We start from the raw sequence: 6,142 nt of genomic DNA on the forward strand, positions 1-6,142 counted from the left end.
CTCTAACATATGAAACAAAAAAATATGGACCAAATCGAGAGTTGGGATTAAAAATGTATAACGAAAGTGTCATAACATACCTAGACTCTATAGGTCTGCTTCGCTTTGTAGGAAACCTTGTTGGCAGCTCGCACTGGTATGAAAAATGGAGTGTCGCATGGCTAGAAAGAAAGTTAAACCACTAGAGAACTGGATAGTTGAGAGGGAGGACGTTAACCACGATCTTGGAAGAGGAAATAACTCAACTTTTCCATATTTTTTCTTATGTTCTTGGGGTCGATATTTCGACAAGCCCAATTAAAAATCTATGGCACCAAGTAGAAGATGAGGCGCCTATTGCATTCTTCAGAGTTTCGCGAGGATGGGAAATCCCAACAAATTAAGGATTGATGTCTAATTACTAAAGAAACCCGATTTCATTATGTTTCATACCAGTCCCTTCTATGAGTATCCCTATGCTAGCAGGGTGGTCATTAATTGTTGATCATTGAATGTGAGACAAGTGATATGATTTTTCTTTCCATCCAAATCCATGAGATATGTATTTTTAGTGATTTGAAACCACTAAAAATCCTCTGTAATCCTCCTTCACGCAAATAATTGGGTTAGGTAATGAATGTGGTGTAGACCCACTAAGTGAAGAGTCATGGCAACCGTATGTGTATCATGGAACTCTTGAAGGGGCATGTTTCCATGTCCTGCTAGCTAGTGGAATGGTGGAGTGGCAAAAAAATGCTTCCCTTCTTTTGTTGACTTGGTCATTCCATCTAGGGATGTCATTTAAATGGATAAAAAAATAACATTTTTATCAATTTTTGGGAGGAGAACTTTTTTCCCCAGATATGATAAAGCATGGACCTATGGTTGTGCACATGTTATGTCTCATGAGAATAAAGAAAAATACCCATAACATGCTTTGATAATAGATCCACAAAATAGTCCATAGCAAGACAATGACAAGAGGGATTACCTTTAAGCCTCAACAAGGTTACAATAAGGGTGACCATAGTTGGCATTTAAAAGAGGATCAAAGGAGGCTATGTGGAAGGATCAACAACCATATCTCATGATAACAAAACAAATTTCCCATAACATACATTGACAATAGATCCACCCAATAGTCCATAGCAAGACAATGACAAGGGCGATTACCTTTAGGCCTCAAAAAGGTTATAGTAGGGGTGACCATAGCTAGCATTTAAAAGAGAATCAAGGGAGGCTATGTGGAAGGATCAACAACCATTGATCTAAAATTCATGGATGTCTATCATGATTCTTTTGTCAAGGTTTTTGAACTCTTGAAATACCAACAAGTATTAAAAAACCCTCATGATATCAAGGAATTTACCTATTGTAGTGGCTACAACCACCCTCCAAAATTTTGCCTATGCTTCGTTTTGGAGCCTCCCTCCTAAATCATAACAGTTCATCTTGCACTAACCCAAGTACTTATGCTTTGATTGAGCTTTATCTTTGCATTATGGCTTGTGTTTTCTTACTTGCTTTACTGTGTAACCCGCAAGCCTAACTCTTGACTTGGTTTCAACCCGGTTCCATGCTTGCCTTAGTGAACTGCACAATCCTTGAGGGCAACCAACCTTGCTCCCGGAATTGCGCAGTCCAAGCTAACAGTGAGACTTTAGCTCCAAAATTGCATAGAGCTAGTTGACAGCTTGCCTTCAGCTCGGAAATTGTGCAGAGCATGAGAGGCAACCCATAGATACTAAGCTCAGAAATTGCGCAGAAGCTTCTCCCTCAGAAGTTGCTCAGTGCATGAGACGGTGCGTTGCCTAGTCCTTCCTAGAACTGCGCAATATATCTAGGCAATGCATGGCAACTTTTCCCGAAAAAATAAAATAAAGAAAAAAAACGAAAAAGAATCCCTTGAAAATAGGGATCTATTTTTAGCTACCCGGGGGAGACACTTGAGTTATTTTTAGAAACTGCCACCAAGTGTCTCTTTTTCTTTGAGTTTTGGACTTTGCATTATAAACCCTAAATCTACCAAATCTATTTAATCAACGCAGCCATAGCTCATTTTCACATTTGATCTTGGAGCTTTGGCATTCCTGAGGAGATCAAGGAACCTTTAGTGCAATCGTCATTGCTTTTCTAAACAAGTCTTGTTTTTTAGTCTTTTGTTGCTTTTTATGTTGCTTTTGTTTGTTTAGCTTGTGAGAATGTTGTTTCACTCATTTTGTTGAACAACCACTGGCGTTTCAACTTTTTTTAGCTTGTAGAAGTGTTTTTTGAAGTTTTTCATTGCCTTTCCTAAGTGTCGCATGCATCACCCATTTTCTGCACTAAAATTCATCATTGCAGTGATTCTCTCCACATGCCTTTTTTTCCTTCACTTTGATTGATTCTTGTACTTGTTTCACTTGCATCCATTATCATTCACTTAGATCTACACCCAACATCATTCAATCCTTCAGATCTGTTCAATTTCTCACTTCTTTTAGGCAGATCTGGGCTTCCTTTGTCCGGATCTCATTTTCCCAAGCATGCACTGTGCATTTATTGAACTCAAGGCCTCGGCCTTGACTTCTAGAATTGCATAGAAATTTCCCATGCCTAGCTCCAACTGTGTATTGTGCAGTTTCAGGAGCCATCCCTAAGCCTTGGCCACTGGGCCTACGCAACGCGTAGTCTCTCCTATCCTGTGCTCAAATTGAACTTTGCATTGCTCAGTTCCAGTCAACAAGACCTCCCCACTAATTTTTGGGACTGCGCAATGCGCAGTTCTAGCTGGAAGCCAGTCACCTTTGTGAGCCAAGATTATGCAATCCTTCCTAACAGTTGCCCAGTTTATTTCTTGGTTTGTTCTTGAAGTGCTTTTGGTTTCAAGCTAACATTTGCATGCCGTGAGTGTCCTCTTTGTCTCCAGGTACAACAATTGTTGATAAAATCTCTAACAATTACAGGTAACATGGCTTCCAAGAGAGCTGCATCAAAGGATGCTTTTGAGAGTAGCATTGGGGAAGCAGTTGAGAAAGTGTCAGTGAATTTCGGAGTAGCAACATTAGAACCTGTAGTTGTTGTTGCTTGGATGGATGGAGGGAGATGAATCAGGATCATCCAAGTGCCAAAAAAGGGAGAAATGAATGAAAATGAAACCCAACAAAACCTATTCGGCCACCAGAACTGACATTTCTCTCAGATCTGGTCTGGTTAAGTAGTTGTATATGCACCCATATATATATATATATATATATATATATATATATGGATATCGAAGAGGGGTGTTGGAAGACTAGTTTCAAGCAAGGGGATCGCCGACCAGATCTTACCCAACTCTGAAAAGGCTCCTCAAAATTGGGACTTGCCATCTTGCTTCTTCGATGGGACAGGTGCACAGAGTTAAATGGCACCCCTGCCAAGAGTCAAATGGCACCCCTTATGGGACTTTAGCGATTATCATAGATCTTTTCCACATCGCAGCCCTTGGGTTGGCTTTTACCAACTTTGAACTTGTTTTATTATCGAGCGCATCTTGCTTGGGAGATTTTTAATGGACTAGTTTGTTTTTTAGTATTTTTCGGGTTGGAAGCTCGTAGAGTAATAATTTAATTTTTTAATTAATCTAAATATTGCTCTAAACTTTTTGAGCATGTGGGGCAGTTGGAAATGGACCATAGTAATTTAAATCTTTGTTTGATCTAACATTTTTATCTACTTTTTGAATATGTGGGGCTGTTGGAAATGAATCTTTGTTTTGAACATATAAATCGGTTAAAAATAAAGTGTAATAATTTAAGTTTTTAGTTAATGAGAAGATTTTATTTGTTTTTTGAGCATGTGATTTATTTGAAAACAAGGCAAGACCATTTTAGCAAAACTCTTAAATTGCAATTATGTGAAAAAATCTTATTAGATTTTAAACCTAAACTAATTTACATACACTACAATATCTCTTCTAAACTAAACTTTATATTACTTTCAATTTTTTATTAATTTTTAATTAAACGAACAGATAAATATTTATAAACAAACATTTATACTACCGCAACATCCCATTCATATGAAAAAAACATGTATTATACTACTACAACGTCATGTTGATATAAAATTATAGTGTGCCTCTTGGCAGAATTCTACTACACTTTTTAATAACCTAATTTCTTTTTAGAAAAATAATATAATATCGAACTTGTACAATTTTTGGCTATGAGCATCCCTCACCATGAGAAAATATTTTAATATGAATATCTCAGTTCAATCTACTAAGGACTTCCACATTAACAACTTACGTGGAAAGTTGTAAAGCCCCTATTGTAAAGTGTGCCATAAAACCTATCAACCAGATATGCGACATTGGCACCCATAGTGTAAGGCCCACAAGTCATTGTCAAGAGTTGGTGAGTCGGGCGCTCCAACCGATCGCGTTTAACCGACGAGTCAGCGGGAGTCGGTGTGGGCGCATGAAGGTGGGACGAGTTGGGCGTGTTTAACAGGCGAGTCGAGGGCGCGCCTGCACGACGTGATGAGCTAACCGAACGAGCCAAGGAGCGGTCGCACAAAGGTCGAACGTGAAAATGACTAAGTGTGGCGAGGGTGGTGAGTTTATATGGGAGGGCGGTCCTGCACATGGGTGCCCACACCATAGGCCGACATTGGAGATGGGCGAGTTAACCAAATGGTGGGTCAGCTTGGTAAGTCAGATCCATGGTGGAGAAAGCATAACAAAAAATCTTCAAGTGAGAAGTGTGAGCTGCAGACTTGATGAAGATTGGGTGAAGGGCGAAGTGCAAGCGGTGGCTAGGCCGAAGCACGGAGCCAAGGTCGAAGACATTTCGGGTGAATCCGCAGGGTGAGCTGACGGGTTAAGGCTGCAGGTTGGGTAGCAGGTGAGTCCGCAGGTTAGGCAAACGAGTAAGACCGTAGGTCGGGTCACAGGTTGATCACAGGGCGGGCGCACACGGAAGTGCGATAGGTTAACCGCAGGGCAAGCTGCATGGTGACTCGGAGAGCTTGGGCAGAGGAGCTCCAAGTGATAAGACGGGCGACTCGCAAGCTAGTCGACATGACCATTCAGAAGTTTGGGCGAGCTTGGGTAGGAGCGCCCGAGGTGGCACAATGGGCGACCGTGAGTCAGGTGGTTGGCACGAAAGTTTGGGCGAGCTCGTGTAGGAGCGCCCGAGGAAGCTCGCCTGAGGTGACGGAACGGGTGACCTACGAGTTGTCTGAACTGGTGGGTTGACAAGTTGCACAGGTGCGCCCACGATTTGAATGAAACGACGGTTGGTTCAGTGGTTCGGGCGGAGTTGGAGATTGGCATAGTGTAGGCGAGCTGCGGGGTGTGTGCCGGGTGGGTGACATAATCGCGAAGCATTGCACAAGGCAACTGAGTGACGGGCGGTCCGAACGAAGTTGAATGACGACGAACGGTGGAGGTAGCTCGTGGGCACCTCTGCCTGGTGAAAGGACGAGGCTGCACGGTGGTGCAGTCCAACTTGTAAATTTGCAGATTTTGAGAGTTGGAACCTGGGGTTCCTCTCCGGTTGTAAGTTTATGTAAAATTCTGATATTGTCATTATTATTGGGCAGACTCATATTGCAGGGAGTTGCCCCTCCCGATTTATTATCCATTGTGCACTTATGTTAAAATGATAATGATGATGAATATGTTATGAATGTTTTCGTTGTGCTAAACGAAGATAATACTTAGAAATTTGAAAAATAAACTAAGTATGAAAGTTAGGCGTAGTCCACACTTGTGAGTATTGTTAAAAGGAAAACGGGTGGTGGTGCCACACCCCCCTTCATGCGGTTGGAAGAGTACCGCCAAGGTAGGGGCATGACAAGTGGTATTAAAGCTTGATTTAGTAGAACCGGATTTGCAGGTAAAGCTGATACACTTGCACTTCGTGACAAGTGGTATCAGAGGCTCCTGATTTTCCCACAGGGCTTTGGTGACATTGGTTTATGGTCTATACAAGATCACAAAGAAGGCAGATGGTAGAGATGGTAGAAGAACCTCATGTTGTGACAGGTGAATCTGGCAAGGATGCAGGTGAATCTTTCTTTGACAGGGTATTGGATCGTATGGAGGAGTTAGCTTCTAATATGGCTTCGATGAAGGTCGAGAACATGCAAGTTCAGGAAGGCTATGCGAAGGTGAAAGGGGAGCTTGAGGACCTCA

This window comes from Pinus tabuliformis, chromosome 3_2, assembly GCF_031772625.1.
Source record: "Pinus tabuliformis cultivar Carrire ecotype Pingquan chromosome 3_2, CPIR1, whole genome shotgun sequence".
Classification (NCBI taxonomy): domain Eukaryota; kingdom Viridiplantae; phylum Streptophyta; class Pinopsida; order Pinales; family Pinaceae; genus Pinus; species Pinus tabuliformis.